Below are 18,407 nucleotides of genomic sequence, written 5' to 3'. Positions count from 1 at the left end.
AGCAATGTACGCAATGTACGCGCAATACATACAATTTACAAGCAATAAATGTAATATTTACACAGTACACACAGGAAACGAAATAAATAAATAGTACACACACAGGAAAAAACGGAATGTACACACAGTACACATAGGAAACGGAACGTACACACAGTACACACAGGAAACGGAACGTATAAAACAGTAAACACAGGAAACAGAACGTACACACAGTACACACATGAAACGGAACGTACACACACAAAACAGAATGTGCACACAGTACACACAGGAAACGGAACGTACACACAGGAAACGGAACGTTCACACAGAAAACGGAACGTACACACAGTACACACAGGAAACGGAATGTACACACACGAAACGGAACGTACCCACATAAAACTGAACGTACACACAGTACACACACGAATCGGAATGTACACACATACAGTAGCGGAAACACAGGCTTAGTTGGAAATCAGAATACAAGAAATAAAAACATTAAATTTTTACTTTCAATAGTTAATTTATTTCTCAACATTACACAAATACAAGTAAAAGAAGCCATTATTGTATGTATCCTGCTTTCCTCAGTTCTTTGAGTATGAAGGATATTTCTTTGATGCACGAATAGTTTCCTGCACAAAGCGAGCCATGTAGAAGTCTTAGCCGGTCAACCAATATGTTTGGATCTTGCCATGATGTGTAATCAATCTCTTCTACCGCCATCTTACTTGCTTGTTTATTATACATAATTTTAATATCACAATCGTCCTAGTGATCATAATAAGAATTATCATATTTATTTATTATAACACGTTGTTTCCATCGTTTCGGTCTCAGGACACCGCCACATTCTTCAATCTTGTCAGCTTTAGGTGCTTCATCACAGTCTATGCCTTTGTCAACAGCCTCAGAGTCACTGTAACAAAGAAAAAAATAATCCCTGAAGCTACCTGGTGGCGACCAACAGAATTATATTATGTCACAAGATGGCGGCCACCAGCAGACGAAACATTTGGTGGCTGATGTTTACATCAAGTTTCGTAAATTTTGAAGTCCGAATAAAAATTCTAATCCAAGATGGCGGCCGTGACGAAAAGTGCAACGGTGATGTCACGATTCGAAGTTGTTAGAAAATTCTAGAATAACAAAATTTCGGATGGATTAGCATGGATTAGCATATGAATTAGCATAGAGTGGCATAGATTGGCATAGATTAACATACGGATTAGCATAGATTGGCATACGGACTAGCATATATTGGCATACGGATTAGCATACGGATTAGCATGGATTATCATGGATTAGCATATGGATTGGCTTGGATTAGCATATGGAGGATTAAATGATGTCATCCAAGATGGCCGCTGATGACGTCATCCATGATGGCGGTCGGCTCCTGGCTCCTGCGCCTGTCCTCGGCTTTATCTATCTATTGGCGTAGTTTAAGCGGTATTTTTTTTATGGCCATGTGCTCCACATTTCAATATTCGTGAATAATTGAAGGGACTTGGTGCTATAGACTAGCAGCTGCATTATCAACAAAAACAGCAACTGACTGATGGTATCAGAGCGGAGCCGGGTTGTGTTGGTGTGGAGGGCTTGTTCATTATTCACGACCGCTGATGGGGTCAGCAGATAGGCCAAGCAGCACGCACGATGCATTGCTGCACGGTACAGACGAGTAAACAGAGAGTGCAGGATTGCTTGTGGGAGCAGTGCCGCCGACACAGAGCTGTGTGAGTTGTGAGTTATTCAAATGTTTTTTTGCCAAGAAACTGCAGTGGCGTATGAGCCTGTTTTACATTTTATGGAGCACAGGATATTTGTCTCGTGTTCTTAAATGCACATAAATCTTAATGGTAGTTATTGTTTGTAAGATAAGATTGTTGCAGCCTTATTGTGCCTGCGGATTATAGCAAGGAGGTGTGAAGCTATTTGTAGAGTAGACTGTTGTACCTCGAGCATAGTGTACCTTTAACATTTGCGGATTATAAGAAGAGATACCACCTATCGGGCTAAATTCATCACTAGGTTATACAAATGAAGCTGGGTGTCTTTGACTGCAGTTATTATTCGTTTTACCGGAAATTGTGTTGCTGAAATAGTTTTTGAAGTACCGACAGTAAATATTTAATGCGTCAATCTTATATTTTTTCTTCGCATACAAAGTTTGGTTTAAGAAAATCATCACTTAGATATGTTGTTGAACTTGTGGTTAGTAGATTCGTATGACGTAAGTAGTATAAAAAGGGGACTCCGGGAACAAGGTGGTGGGTATGGAGCCACTATCCGACCGCAATAGTAGGTTCTGACGTCATAGTGGCCATATGAGATGACCTTGACCTTTAAAATTGACCAAAAATTGGCCCAAATTGTCTTAAAAACTGGCCAAATAAAATAAAATGTATATTATTTAAAAACAAATTCCGCCAATAATCTCGCCAAAATCATAAAATTTAAAAATTCCTTTTACAAACGAAAAATTTTACACTTTAATTCCAAAAAAAAAAAGGAAAGAAACAAATAAATCTTCCGAGACTTGAAAAATTCTAAAAGAGGCTTAAACTCCTTAAAATGGCAAAACATCAAGGGTCCGAGCTCATGACCATCATAATTTTGATGTCATGGCCGCCATTTTGTAATTTGATGTCACAGCCACCATCTTAGATTCTACCATTTTCAATAATGAGATTATGAATGCTATCTTGGATTCTAGAACATTCCACCATCTTGGATTGTGATGCCTCATCCAACATTTTGGATTTCATAATTAATATTATGACATTACATCTGCCATATTAAAAACCCGTAACTATAATTAGAGAATTAGAAAAAAAGTAAAGCTTATAAAATTATTTAATTAAAATTTTTAATTGTACAAGAATGCACTTACATCGTGTATCTTGGAGTTCTCGGTTTAAACATGGAGAGAGCAAATAAAAATGACCATGAGTTCTTCCTTCATGAAGGCGACAAGTAGACTGATCACCCACCATTGCCCAGAAATATATTATGTCAAACCAGTATGATGTTAACGTGGCCATCTTGGATCTTCCAACTTGTTTTTGTCTAATAAAGTTCGCTGCTACATATTAGTTTATTTGTTACCTACTAGAAGGCAATAGTGCCAATCGCCAATCCGTCTTAACATCAGACATCTTTTCAGCCATACTGGCCACAATATGAACGACTGTAAATATTAACTTATAAATACGGAAAATAATATTTTAAAAATCATCGACAATTCACCTAATAATCTAGTTATTGATATGACCGATATATGTCCTCGGTTCGATCCTTGGTAATGAAAAAAAAAGGTGTGGCAGTTTCATTAACACGGCCGTGTGTTGTACGTGAAAACGTGTACGTAACAGGTAATATTTTCTATACAAAATATATTACAAGCTATTTTATGTATTTATAATCATGTTTGAACATTAAGAAGTCCATCGGTTTTCCATGTTTTGTGTATGATAGCAACTATTTCCTACGTCGGGTTCAGAAAAGAAAAATTTAAACTAATAATTATCGTGTTATAACTTTATTAATTATAGGTAATACGATCGTACACAATCGATGACTTCACAGTCCGGCGTCGATATAGAAGCGATTTCACTATCGACTTGCATAATTTCAACCGCCCCAGCTGCAGATGTACTGGCACCCATGTTGATACTCTCGGCCGCATTCATTCTTTTACTTTCCCAGCACGGCTTCACTCGGTCATATGGTGTTTTCTTGGTATCATTCGATTGCTTTTGGGAAACCCATTCCAACCGTATACGATCTCTGTATTTGGATTTGGCTTTAAGACGCGTATAGGGTGACATTAAATATTTATTATTATTTTTTTTTAATTTTAACACCATAAGTAGTATATAATAGGGGCTACTGGCACAGGCTCCAGGTGCGAGGAGCTGGAGCAGGGGTCAATGACCAATTGCTCTTAAGTCACGGCGGACATCTTGGATGGTTGTGACCTTGACCATTGACCTTGACCTTGAATTTGACACTCAAATATTGCCAAAAGTTATCAAAATTTGGCAAAATTAGCCCAAAATTCCTCAAAAATCGCAAAAATTTCAATTTTTTTGGAAAAAAAAACCGCACAAAAATCTCAAAACTTTTGATAAAAAAATTCTCTTTTCGAGGGAAAAATTACCGTTTCGAGGGAAAATTTCCCGTTTTAAGTCCTTAAAAATCCCAGCGGCTAGAAATGTCCATATAGAGGCTTAAGCCTCCGATAAGCCTCTGACGTTATCATGGAATATGTCATCTTGGATTATGATGTCACCGTTGCAATTTCCGTTACGCCCGCCATCTTTAAAATCTTTAATCATTATCCGATTTTAATAAAAGAATTTTAAAAATTATAAAAAAATTAGATAATTAAATTTTAATAAAACATATTTCAAAAAAACATAAATTTAAGACACGGAGCTAGGAGTCCTCGGTTCGAACCCGACGAGTGCAAAAAAATAAAAATGGCGACCGATCCTTTCCTCACAGAGGCCGCTGGCAGACTGACCCCCACCACTTATGTCAAAATATATATCGTCACATAGTATGACGTCATGTCCGCCATCTGGTCTTCATATGCTGGAAGCCACCATCATGTTATCGTCTGCTAGAGTGCGCTGACGCCACGTAAGTTTAATACTTATCCTCTAGAGTGCAGTTATCATTTATTATTATTCTGACATCCGCCATCTGGAAATTTGGGCACCATCTTCTAAATATGTAATTTTAATGCTAGAAATGCGGGAAAAAATTCAAAATTCATTAAATAAATTGGCAATAAATATAATGATTGATTCGGTCGAATCCCGTCCTTGGTTCGTTCCCTAGACGATGCAACACATTGAATTTTATGTAAAAATAATAATTAAAAAAATAATGATCAAAGTCCTAAAAGAAGCAAAGTTTCCAAATCAACCATCATCCTATAAGCCAGTACGGCCATCATCTTGGATATTTGTATTTATTATTCGATTTTAATGAAAAAAAAATTAAAATTCATTCAATTATTCACTCTTTAATTAACATATTAATTCGATCGATTTCTGTCCTTGGTTCGATCTCTGAACGAAGCTAAAAATAAATTAAATTTAATATCAGAAAAATGTCAGGCTCGACAAATAAAACACAGCAAGTTCTTTAAAAAACATAATATTTATTACATATCTTCTATTTTACTACACGAACACTTGCGAAAACCAGCAATCTTATAATCATTTAGTTACGCATCGGTGTGAAATGACTAATTCGTAGCTCCAATCGGTTTATACTAGACAGAGACCAACCAGAACCTTTACAGACATATTCCTCCTCTTCTTGACAGAGTTTCTGGATACCGTGTTTAACAGTTTGCTTCACATCGTCAGAATTGTAAATTACTTTTGCCAATGTCTTGAATGCACATTTCTTCACTTTTTCATCAAACGGATATGGCTTTCCATATATACAGTTCAACCACAAGTTATATTTCAAAGGTCTGTTTGTTGCTACATCATCAGTAAGCTGATTGATTATGTTCTGTCTGATATCATCAAGAAAGTTACAAATGTTTCGACTCACCTAACGTATTTAGATAATAGTAGTCTTTCAATGTTCAACGAAATGCAGACTGCGCCAAGTAGAAGCCATTATCATTCACCTGTAGAGCACCGATCACAGTCTTAGGTTTAGTTCCATGTCCAGATACCATATAAATTAGTTGCTGCGCATCTGTTTTCATGCTTGTACTCTTACGAGTCTCCAATCTAAAGCGAGAAGTCGAAATTTCTGCAGGTAGTTCAGCAGTAGGCGCACGGACTACACCTTTACAGTTTTTCGCATGTCGACGCCAATTATCAATTCGAGTAAACCATTCATAACACTCATCACAGCTAAACTTCATGCGAGAAGGAATCCTTGAACATTTACTCCTCTCATAGTCTCCGTACATCATGAGCAAATGCAAACATCATATCGCAGTAGCTGCAAGGATACCGCGGTGATGGAGACGAGCCTTTCAGACTCGATCCAGATACTGACATTGCCGCCCTCCTACCATTTCCAGGCATACTCTTATGCACATCAATCATTCGCTGTTGTACAGACGCCTTTACTTTCTGCCGCGCAACAGGTCCTTTACATGTCTCCAAGTGTTGCTGCAAATTAGCATTTCTTGTAAATTGCTTACGACAATTCTCACAGCCAAACATTTTTCGATAAAGTTTTATAACACATTCTCTCTTCTTGTGTCGTCGAGCATTGCTTTTGTTTGAAAATCTTGTCGCACTAACGGAACCGAAGTTCGTTGTTTGTTTTCGAATCACCATCCATTGAAGTCACCATCGACGCCGAAACAGCGTTCGTTGAGGTTTCCTGTACAGCCAGCACTACCCGCATTAAAGTATCCTCTGCTGGTGGTATCGTGATTATTGATGACTCCTCCAGTGTTGACGTCGTCGTTGCCAACAGGATCTGCTCCTTCTCCATCGTAGCTGTTGTCAAGGTTCCCGTAGACGATGGTACAACATCCATCGAGTTCGTCGTTAAAGTCCGTAAAGATGCCAGCGAGTTCGAAAAACAGGTAATTACGTGACTAATGCACCAGAAGAAACAAACTAGGTGATCCGTACACCGTCGACGACAGTATCAACTGAGCGACCTGCTGTCTAGGACTCGCTTATATACATGCACCGGATGGAATAATACGCTAGTCAAATCAAGAACAATTTATTATAATACTAGAGTCAAAACAACATTAAAAATAGAAGCACCATCAACTAAAAGGAAGCACATTCTGGAAGCACAATAAAAAGGCAGCACATTTGGAAGCACCATCAACGAAACGAAGCACATTTTGAAGCACCGACAACGAAAAGGCAGCACCGTCAACAAAAAGGAAGCACATTTTGGAAGCAGCGACAACGAAAAGGCAGCACAATCAACAAAAAGGAAGCACATTTTGGAAGCACCGACAACGAAAAGGCAGCACTGTCAACGAAAAGGCAGCACATTTGGAAGCACCGTCAACGAAAATGCAGCTCAATTGGAAGCACCGTCAACGAAAAGGCAGCTCATTTGGAAGCACCGTCAACGAAAAGGCAGCACCGACAACGAAAAGGCAGCACATTTGGAAGCACCGACAACGAAAAGGCAGCACCATCATGGAAAAGGCAGCACATTTGGAAGCACCGACAATGAAAAGGCAGCACCATCATCGAAAAGGCTGCAAGCAACACGTGGCATCATCTGTTGTTGAAAAGCGGAACTACTTGCAACAAGTACCTTTGCTTGAGATAATTAACTCTCACCACTGAATGGTGCTATTTAAGTCAGTTAGAGACATGAAGTTTCGTAGCCGCATGGCCAATTAGTCAAGCAGTCTCGTAACCATGCATTCTGTAAGCTTCAGAGTCCTATAGCCTCGCGATCATGTAACCTTGAACATTTGCAATCGCATAGTCTCGTAGTCTCGTAGTCATGATGCATTGGAGCCTCGTAGACTTGAAGCTACGTAAGCAAGTAGCCTTGTATTCTTATAACATAAAGCTTAATTTGCAGTTGGAGCAAAAGTTAAATTACGTCGAAGAAAGATATGGTAATTGGAGCCTTGTATACAAGTAGCTTCGTAGTCAAGAACTCATGCAGACTTGAAGTCCTGTATTCTTGCAGTCACGTAAACTTGTGTTCTAGAAGCTTCGTAGCTCTGTACCCTTGCAGTCTCGTAAACTTAAAGATTCGTAGTCGTGTAGTCTCGTAACCACATTGCTCGTAGTCGCGTAGTCATGATGTCTTGGGAAATCATAGAATTATAGCTATGTAACCAAGTAGCCATGTAGACTTGTAGCTACGTAAATAAGTAGTCATGGAATATAATAACATAATGCTGCTGGAGTAGTTGGAGCCGAGTAGACTTGTATTCTTGTAGCTTCAAAGACATGTAGTTTCGAAGCCACATGGTCTTTTAGCCATGCAGTTTCGTAGCCATGTATAACTCGTAACCAGCTAGATACTTTAAGACTCGTAGACTTGTGCCCTTATAGTCTCTTGGACACGTAGAATTCTAGCCAAATATATTTGGAGTTGATAAGACAAAAGATATGATTGTAGGATCAAATGACTGATGGAGTCACTAGACTGATGGAATCAATACACTGGTGGAATCAATAGACTGATGGAGCCAATGAATATTGGAGTCAATAAATATTGGAGCCAATGATAAATGTGCGGCCTTTTCGATGATGGTGTTGCCTTTTCGTTGTCGGTGCTTCCAAATGTGCTGCCTTTTCGATGATGGTGCTGCCTTTTCGTTGTCGGTGCTTCCAAGTATGCTGCCTTTCCGTTGTCGGTGCTGCCTTTTCGTTGACAGTGCTTCCAAATGTGCTGCCTTTTCGTTGACGGTGCTGCCTTTTCGTTGTCGGTGCTTCCAAAATGTGCTTCTTTTTTGTTGATTGTGCTGCCTTTTCGTTGTCGCTGCTTCCAAAATGTGCTTCCTTTTTGTTGACGGTGCTGCCTCTTCGTTGTCGGTGCTTCAAAATGTGCTTCCTTTCGTTAATGGTGCTTCCAAATGTGCTGCCTTTTTATTGTGCTTCCAGAATGTGCTTCCATTTAGTTGATGGTGCTTCTATTTTTAATGTTGTTTTGACTCTAGTAGTATAATAAATTGTTCTTGATTGGACTAGCATATTATTTCATTCGGTGCATGTATATAAGCGAGTCCTAGACAGCAGGTCGCTCAGTTGATACTGTCGTCGAAGTTGTACGGATCACCTAGTTTGTTTCTTCTGGTGCATTAGTCACGTAATTACCTGTTTTTCGAACTCGCTGGCATCTTTACGGACTTTAACGACGAACTCGATGGATGTTGTACCATCGTCTACGGGAACCTTGACAACAGCTACGATGTAAAAGGAGCAGATCCCGTTGCCAACGACGACGTCAACACTGGAGGAGTCTTCAATAATCACAATACCACCAGCAGAAGATACTTTAATGCGGGTAGTGCTGGCTGTACAGGAAACCTCAACGAACGCTGTTTCGGCGTCGATGGTGACTTCAATGGATGGTGATTCGAAAACATACAACGAACTTCGGTGCCGTTAGTGCGACAAGATTTTCAAACAAAAGCAATGCTCGACGACACAAGAAGAGAGAATGTGTTATAAAACTTTATCGAAAAATGTTTGGCTGTGAGAATTGTCGTAAGCAATTTACAAGAAATGCTAATTTGCAGCAACACTTGGAGACATGTAAAGGACCTGTTGCGCGGCAGAAAGTAAAGGCGTCTATAGTAGTATAGGATAGTATTTTCTGCGGCAGGCGGCAGGCGGTGGAGCTGTATGTCCGACCCGCAATATTGGATTGGGACGTCACGGCGGCCATCTTGGATGCAGCATAACCGAACACAACGTAATGGGACACAGCGTAACGGGACAAAACATAACGGGACACAGTGTATCGGGACAAAAAGTAACGGGACACATCGTATCGGGACAAGTAGATCACGGCAGCCATCTTGGATCCGCCATTTTGGATGACGTCATTTTGTTTTCTAGAAAATTCCGTATTGTGTTGTCCGCTATATTGAATGATGACGTCAATGTTGCAATTATCGTTATGGTCGTCATCTTGAAACTTAGATGCCATCTTGGAAATCCGCAATTTTTATGTTAGAAAATCGGGATGAATTCCAAAATTCATCAAAAAATTAACTTATTCGAATGCTGATTGATTATATTAATCACCCTCCTCGGTTTGAACCCGGTGAATGCAAAAAAAAATGGCTACAGGCTCCTTCCTCAATGGTGGCAGCAGGCAGACTGACTTACCCCCACCACTTTTTTTCATAGCACATATATCTTTTTCCCCCCCCCCCTCTCCAACCCAATTTTTTTATCGTAAAAAACCAGCCACCAACACTACTGCCGTTGTTCTCCCACCCCTCCCTCCATCTCTATCCCACTCCTCCCTCCATCTCTCTCCCACCCCTACCCTCCTCCTCCCCTAATTTTTTTATAGTATAAATACACCTGTTGTCGGACCCGGGAAGACTTCAGTTACTTACAGTTCCTCGCGCGCACCAAACATCTACGGAGGTGGTAATGTTTGCTTGTTGCGCCAGCGGAGCAAAGATTTTGTCAGCCATCTTAGCATACGGTAAAGTGCGCACGCTTGCGGCACTGGATAAGGAGACGGAGTTGCCGTACTTACCTAAAGAGTTTATCCTGGTATACGACCCGCATGAGATACGATACGTCTACAAGTTCCTACCGGTGTACCTACAGCAAGACCCAGACATTCAAGATTGTTCACCGTGCACCGAGTGCGACAGAGGAAGCTCCAGCGTCCCCGACACACCGCACATGAAGTCATGGTGCAAGAAGCGGCGAGATGCGTGCAGGCAGCGGCAGCAGCAGCAGCCTAGATCCTGAGCGCCGTGCCGCAGTCACCATCTAGGTGCCACTCCAGCCTCGTCGTACGTGTAACTGTGAGTAATGACAATATGACACTCTTTCTTGTCAACGTACAGTGTCTTACGTCCCAAAAGGGACCCGTAGTGAAGCAACTGTCAGTGATGTCTATCATTGGAGGCGAAGAAACCAGGACCTATGAATACATCTTTAAACCTCCTTGCGACTGGTCGGAATTGGACAGATTCTCTCAACGCGAGAACCGTCGACTAACCTATGAAGTGATCGGGATCTCGTGGAATGACGGCGATGTGGACTATGACAAACTCGTGTCTGTGCTGTCGAACCTCGTTGAGCCGGAAGACGACGTTGTGTACGTTCGTGGTAATGAACAGAAACATATTGTGAGTGATTTGTGCAGTGGCAAAGTAATTGATCTTCGTAAACAAGGCAACTGTCCTGGCTTCAACAAACTGTTAAAGATGTACGGAAACCAAATTGAAAAGTGCGATAAATTTTATAATGGTTTCCACTGTGCACATTGTAATAGTCAGTTACTGAAGCTGTGGAGTAGATAAGTATAGCCGATCCTGGGACAGGGGAGGAGGGAGGGGGATCCAGGGATCCGCGGCAGCCATTTTGGATTACGTCACTTTCGGCGGCCATCTTGGATTTGACCTTATCCTTTGACCCCGGCGGCCATTTTGTTTTAACCACCATTTTGTTTTCTAGAACATTCAGCAATTTTGTTTTCTAGAACATTCCGACATTTCGAATTTCGTCCGCCATCTTGAATATCTTTATTTATTTTCCGATTTAAATGAAAAAAATATATTATTTAATAAAATTTTAATTAAAAAAACCTGTGCATCGAACACCCCACTCCTCTACATTACGAATACACCATCTAGCACCCGCTCCTCTGTTACAATGATATCGTCATCGAACACCCCACTCACCCCTGTTACAATTTTTCGTTACACCGCATTCTTTAAAATAAATTTATTATCAAAATAAAACATATACACCATCGCTGCCTGCCGGAGGCAGCCATCTTATTTAGTGAAGACCACCATCTTGATTTCATCTGATGGTATCACCAAGTGTAGGTTTTTAAAGTACGCCAGTGTATGTAAGGTCGAGTTTCAATTCTCTATTAACATTATTATGACCCTTATAACCATAAAAATTCGCAAATTTTGTTAAAATAAATCACACAATCCACAAAATCCACAGTCATTTTGTTGTTGTAACCACCATTATTCTTAAAGTCTTATCATTTATAGGTTTTCACTAAAATATATTTTATCAATACTAGCGTTGTGGATGCGATAGTTTAAGTAATGAAAATTAAAAAAAAACATTTATTACTCCATCTTAGTGGACCAGAAATTTTTCTGAGTCCTAACTCACAAGTAATATTCCCTTCTCATGTTTGCGTACTCGTGTTTAAAAGCTGCATGGAAGCAGATATTTTAATGTTTGTGTATAATTACATTTCACCATTCTGTAAGACATTTATAAGTATCAGTACCTCGGGGGATATAGGTTCTATATTAAAAATAATAAACAACATGTAGGTAAAATTGTATTTATTAAATTAAAAACATATTTTACACAACAAAAACGGAAACTATACAACAAAATCAGAAAAACTATAAAATAAATGGAAAAAACCAAACTGCCAAACTATTTACATCAAAAACTATGTACAGAAAAAAATTATTCGTCGCCTCCAACATATCCGTGGGGGACCGTGCGGATACCATCTTCGCAGATGAGCCGTTTGTCGTCCTCCCACGTTATGGCCAGCTTATTGCTATATTCGCTGTATAGTATATGCTGCCGGGAGCGAATTGCTCTAACACCTGCCCTCATTGTGCGGTGTTCTTGCAGGGCATCCAGGTAGTCATCGAATGTTATGTGGTTTTTGACCACACATCGCTAGATGCCCTTGGCCTTTTTCTCGCTCTTACCACCACACCTGTAGGCGTAGAGTTTGGCCCGTAGGCTTACAAACTCCTCCATCACTTCTCCCGCACACTCGTCCTTAAACTTTCCAACAACCTTTTTGTTGATGGGGGAGAAGCAATGGTGGTCGGAAGGGTAGCAGCTGGTGTCGAATTTAGCCATCAGTGTAGGGTCAGCTCTGAGATCATGGTAGAAGTCCTGTGTCTGGATCTCATACACGAAACTGTCTGTATCCATATACATCAGGTGAATATTGTCATGGTAACGGGGTTTCATGGTGTTGTAATGGAAGTCATACATTAGAGTCTTTGATAGGTCGAGTACTGCTAGCCCGGCATAGATCGGCTTGTCGAAAATGATGGTCTCGTGATTAAGGTGGACTAGAGACAAATTCGGTTCGTACATTGTATGGTCCTTGAAGGAAGGACGACACACCAACTTCTTGAACCTCTTCTCAGAGCACACCAACTCCATTTTGAGCCTCCGCCTCTTGTTCTCCATTAGTTTGCCAAATGTTGAGTTCACAGCGAGCTTGAAGAACTCCTTCTCGAACTCGTTGGCTGCGGCTTTCCGCTTGTTGGTATTCAGCCGAATATAGGGCTCCAACCACGCCGACTGCTCAAACTGTAGGACTCGGTGTATCTTAGTCACTCTCAGCCCATTCGATACTGCTTGCTGTAGGTTTTTGTAGTGTACAATGTAATGCTCCTTATTTTCAAGTGTTGTCATCAGCTTTGATTGATTTGAGCCGGGCGGACACTGATTTACGGGGAGAAATGGTAGGTCTTTATGACTTTCGTAGAGCTCGTGAGGATACTCCACGTCACACTCAATAATGTAGCCTGTAGGAGAATCATCTGGGACAGACACGATATCAATGGATGTGTCTGCCCATTGGAAATGACGAATTGGAAGCGGCAGAGACATCGCCCACCCGTACAAGTTGTTTGCATCAATGTACTCCAGGAATGTAGATGGCTTGGATGCATCATATGTCTCAGGTATGTAGGAGTTATTGGCTACGCAATGCCGTTTAATGCTTTGCGCTACTCCTCCCCTAATACCTGCTTCCACAAACATATACATGTCATAATCTGTGAGAAGCTCTAGCTGCACACCTGTGGTACGAAGCATCGCATCGAAAGCGAACCCTGGACAAGAAATATAGTGAGACGGATCTAAACTATATGTCTCCAAACATATGGAACGGAAATTCTCGAATACGTCCGCCAAAATCAGAACATCTGTCTTTAGGTACAAGTCAACGTACTCCCCCAAAGTAGCACACTGAAACTTATCCCAGACTTTCACTGCATGAGCGTACTCCATCTCTGAAATCATGGAATCAGTCAGACTATTGTAGAAATCGTCGATATGCGGAAGACTAGTATCATCTAGTCGAGCAAAAGAATCGACAAAATCATACGGGAAGACTCCCTTGCGGGTAACCAACTCCAACTCATCAGGCGCGAAAAACTCAGCAGTACTGACAAACTTGTCTGCCGGCAAGAACTCAGCGAGCGAAGCAAGACCCCGACTCATGAAACGGAACGTATCGACAAACTGAATGCTGAACTTATCATGCAACTTCTTGGTAAACGTTATCAGCTTCTCCTCTGAATTCGGGATTATGAAGATGTCTTTACTGTCGTACCCCAACTTCCTGATAATGAAGTTCTGGTCGTACGCCAGGTTGTGGAAGAACACAATCAACTTTTTTGGTCTGCGCCTGAGAAGGTTGCAGTCATTACATGCAGGCCCCAGATATTCACCGGTAAAGTGATTGTGATCACGAACTTTCTTTGCAGATCCTCCGAACTTTCCTCCACAGTAGCAACACACACTTGCTTGCAGAAAAGCAGTGTTCTGCGAATGTGTGAGCGGAGTCATAGAAACAGATGTAGAAAATATTTTTTGTACATCATGACCAATCTCCACAATGCGAGAAATGAACTTATCTTCTGCGTCACAACCTCGATACAATTCAGGCTCTGATGGAAGTGCTGAAGTGAGGTGTACAGGAATGATGGTGTTATCAGCTTTCACATAAATGCAGTAGCTGTATGCTTTATGCTTTTGATACTGCAGCGTGTATGCTTCATCAGGATTCGGGCGGCATGTATGGATTTTCTCCAGAATAGCTTCAAAGTCGCAATATACCACGATCGGCATCTTATCAGCATGGTGGAAGTTTTTGAACTGCAGAACAGGTGGCTGCCCATTTTGAACAGGGGATGGCATTTCCATTCGAACAGCAGCATGCTGTTTGCAAAGCTCACGGTGTTTTGCCAAACACTGAAGACCAGTGAGCCCACTAACCCTATCCTGATCATCATAATGCTTAAAGCATCTTTTGCAGACATGAATTCTATGCTTGTGTGCAGTGATTTGGGCCCCAACCAGGGCAGAAAATTTTTTAATGTAGGTGAAATGGGACGAATCGTCATTAACCAAGAGCAGAAGGTCGAAATGATGTTCTTTTTCTTCAGGAGCGACTCGTGCAGGTACAATATTCAGATTCTCGTCGATGCTGTAAATGTTGATGGAGACTCCAGGGTTCTGTTTTTCGAACAACGGTATTTGCCTGATTGGAGTAGGATACTCGATGTTCGTGAAGTTGAACTTCCCATCCAAGTCATGGTAGCGCTGGTTGACACGTTCAGGATGCTCACCTTCCATGTACTTCACAAGAATAGACCACTTAAAACACATGTGGTCTTCGAGATTTTGTGGATTTATCACCGCATGTCTTGACTCGATGGTGGTAGGCAGTTCGATGTAGGAGCTGGCACGGAGTGGATCGAGCTTGTTTATGCGAAGTTGAAGTCGCTTAACGGCCGACAAAGTCCATCCTGACCCTTTTCCCATGTAATCTTCCTCCTCCTTGCAGATCTTAGAGATGGACTCAGTAACTGCTTCCTCCACCTCATGAACTGCGTAGAGGGGCACATTAATGGTTTTGAATGCTCTCTTGTCTTCGCTGGCATCCACAGGTTTTTCGTAATCACACTCAAGCACGATGTTGAATTTGAGTGGACCGTTCTCCTCTATCTCCTCTACAAGTTGACTCATTATTTTTGCCTTGATGGAGTTCAGGTACGAGCAGATATCCTTGGCAGTACTTGACGTGTTTTCTGCCACGTACGTCTTCAAGTTGCCCTTGAAACCTACTTCGGCGATGATGAAACCATGGAAATTGGCCAAACCCATGCCGGTCACCACCTTTGTTCGGCTGGTCGAAGGCTTGGGCGTAACTGCAGGCTTAATTGCTGCCATCCTCTGCTTCTTTGTTGGAGGTGGAGCAGGTCCCTTGCATACCTTGATGTGGGCTTTTAACTTATCTGCCCTGGCGAACTCCTTAGCACAGTTTTGGCATGAATGCACTATGCGGTTTGGGTTAAGACCGCAAGCCGACTTCTCATGTCGTCTAGCAAAATCAGCACGGACAAAGGCCTTGTAGCAGAAGCTACACCGCATGCCTGATGTCGTGGCGACAGCTCCAGTACATGATGCAAGGTGCTGCTGCATCTTGTCACTGCGTGCGACCATCTTTCCACATAGGTGGCACTGCTGGTGGTCACGATGCTGGTTCTCAGCACACTGACGCTCATGCCGGTAGCGGTTGTTGCCTGCCGTGAATGTAGCAGAGCAGAAACGGCATTTCTGAATGGTAGACGGCATCACAACAATCGGTAGACTGGCCTCAACGTACGGAACACGCAACAGTAGCTCGACGCACGGAGAACTATAACAAAAGAATTAAGAATACAATGTAGCTAGATGTTAACACGAAAAAGTTGCAAACATAACCTCAAAACTCTAGCCCTCAAGCTTACTAACCTAAACTGATAGCAATGTAACTAAATAAAAAAAGTTGCAAATATTACCTCAAAACTCTAGCCCTCAAGCTTACTAACCTAAACTACTAGCAATGTTACTAAATAAAAAAAACTTGCAATTATAACCTCAAAGCTACTCCTTCATGTACAATCCTAAAAATGGTAGAATATTTAAAGTACTGATAAAAGTTAAAGCTGAAAAATATTCAAAGTTAACTAAAAATTATTGATTACATAACCTCAAAACTACTCTAATGCACACCCCAAAAATGCTAGAATATTTAAAGTACAGATAAAAGTTTAAACTGCAAAATTTCTGGTTACCTACATATAAGTGCACCGAGAAAAAACTAGCTAGCTGATAATCTACAAAAAAGCTGAGAAACATTCAATGTTAACGAAACATGTAACATACCTCAGAAAACGATGAAGTGGAACTGTAGAACACGAAGTAGCGTTGGCGGTAGAAATCGTGGTAGCAGCGAAACTCGCACACGAACTAGCTCACTCGAACTCTAAGAACACACTGAAGCTCCGACAGCTAATCCCGGCCTTTTATAGCCTCGGACCTGCTTGTTTTTGGAAAAACCATTAGGAACAGAGTATTTTTACCGAACCTACCAATAGGAATGTAGTATGTGGAGGGGAAGTACCACTGTCTTCGGAAAAACCCAGATGACTCATGCGCAGGTCGTAGCAGGCCTGTGAGGGGTGGGAGGTAGAAATGTAGGTAATAACTTAACATGACAAACCACTCTCGGACCCAGTCCTAAGTGCACCCACTAATGACATAGGTGATTAGGGATAAGGTTGCGAGGCACCGCCTGCATCATGATTTATCGCTCAGGAATGTCGTCTCGCAGTGCTGAGGGAACCCGAACAATAGACTTGACCGAGCCTGCTACAAGCTCGTTAACTCGCGACTTTGTGGCACCATGAGGCGCTTAGGTAGCAGTCATGGTCTGTGATAATACTCGATAATCGTCAACAGTCCAAAAGCACTAGGGTAGGCAAGTTATGAAATAAAAGAAATCCGTATTCGTTTAATACATTTATTTAGTCAGAACACATACATATTACACAACTCCATTTTAGTTAACAAGTAAGCTATACACAAAAATTATTCCACATTAGTTATGACCAACATTCGTTTAAAATGTTTTAGCATTTCATTGCGAACAATCAGTTGAACATCCACAGTATGAAACATTTTGCTGATGTTCCAGGAACCAGCCCTTTTCGATACCATTTAAGGAGACTTTCCTTAAGCTCTCTTTTCATTGATCAAATAAAACATCCCCCCCTCTTCCCCTCCTATAAAGATGCTGCTTCACCATCATGCTAAAATTCTGTAAGACCAAAAAAAATTTACTTCCCTTAATTCTTACGCTAGAAATTTCATAAATCCTAGGATGCTGTTACTGCATCTAGAAATAAAAAAAAATATTATCTCATACAAGTTTTATATACATGTTAGACTTAACCATCCTACCACACACACACACACACACACACACACACACACATGCGCATGCATGCGTGCACTGAGATGAAATACATACTTGCCCACATAATGAACTTTTATTTACAAAGGCAACATACTAAAACACATAATATTCAAATTTAGTGCAGATTGGATGGTACCAGAAAACATACTGCAAAACGAGCGGACTCAACACTCGAGTCTTTACTAGGATTGGGCTGACGGATTGCCTCTGAAACGCCCTTGTTACCTTCAACGACTCATAATTAATACTTTTATCCATCAAAAACAAAAACAGTTTAACTAAGCAAAGATATACCCCAAACCCCTAAAAAAAATTTTATTACACAAGGAATTATTTACATGGCAGGAGACCGCACATACGAAGTGCGCAGATTCAGGTTAGAAATATTGATTAAAATAACTGCTAAAGATGCTATTTTGTTTATGAAAAAATTGCACATGAAATACAGACACTTGGTTATTTACACATACATACAAACATACATACATACATACATACATACGATACATACATACATACATACACATGGCTTCAGAAGGAAGTACGATATTTTGAAAACCACTGAAGACTTACATCTGTTTATGAAAAGGAGCTAAAAATTAATATTTTTTCAAAGTTAATTTTAGAGATGAAACATCATGTGCAAGTCATTGCATGCGAGAATATTTAATTACGCAATTATCTTCATTTTTCCC

The 18,407-nt window shown here is 40.9% G+C and overlaps 1 protein-coding gene across 1 annotated transcript in view; it reads left to right on the top strand.

Moving 5' to 3' along the window:
- Positions 1-1,684: 1,684 nt before the first annotated feature.
- LOC134531227 (histidine decarboxylase-like) overlaps positions 1,685-18,407 on the top strand; it is an 849,422-nt gene continuing 832,699 nt past the window's right edge. The window contains exon 1 of the mRNA XM_063366899.1: positions 1,685-1,727. The gene's annotated coding sequence lies outside the window, so the exon portion shown is untranslated. The remainder of the gene's footprint in view (positions 1,728-18,407) is intronic.

The sequence above is a fragment of the Bacillus rossius genome, chromosome 3 (assembly GCF_032445375.1).
Source record: "Bacillus rossius redtenbacheri isolate Brsri chromosome 3, Brsri_v3, whole genome shotgun sequence".
NCBI lineage: Eukaryota > Metazoa > Arthropoda > Insecta > Phasmatodea > Bacillidae > Bacillus > Bacillus rossius.
Note: the sequence above shows the minus strand (reverse complement) of the source record. Positions and strands in the feature narration are given on the sequence as shown.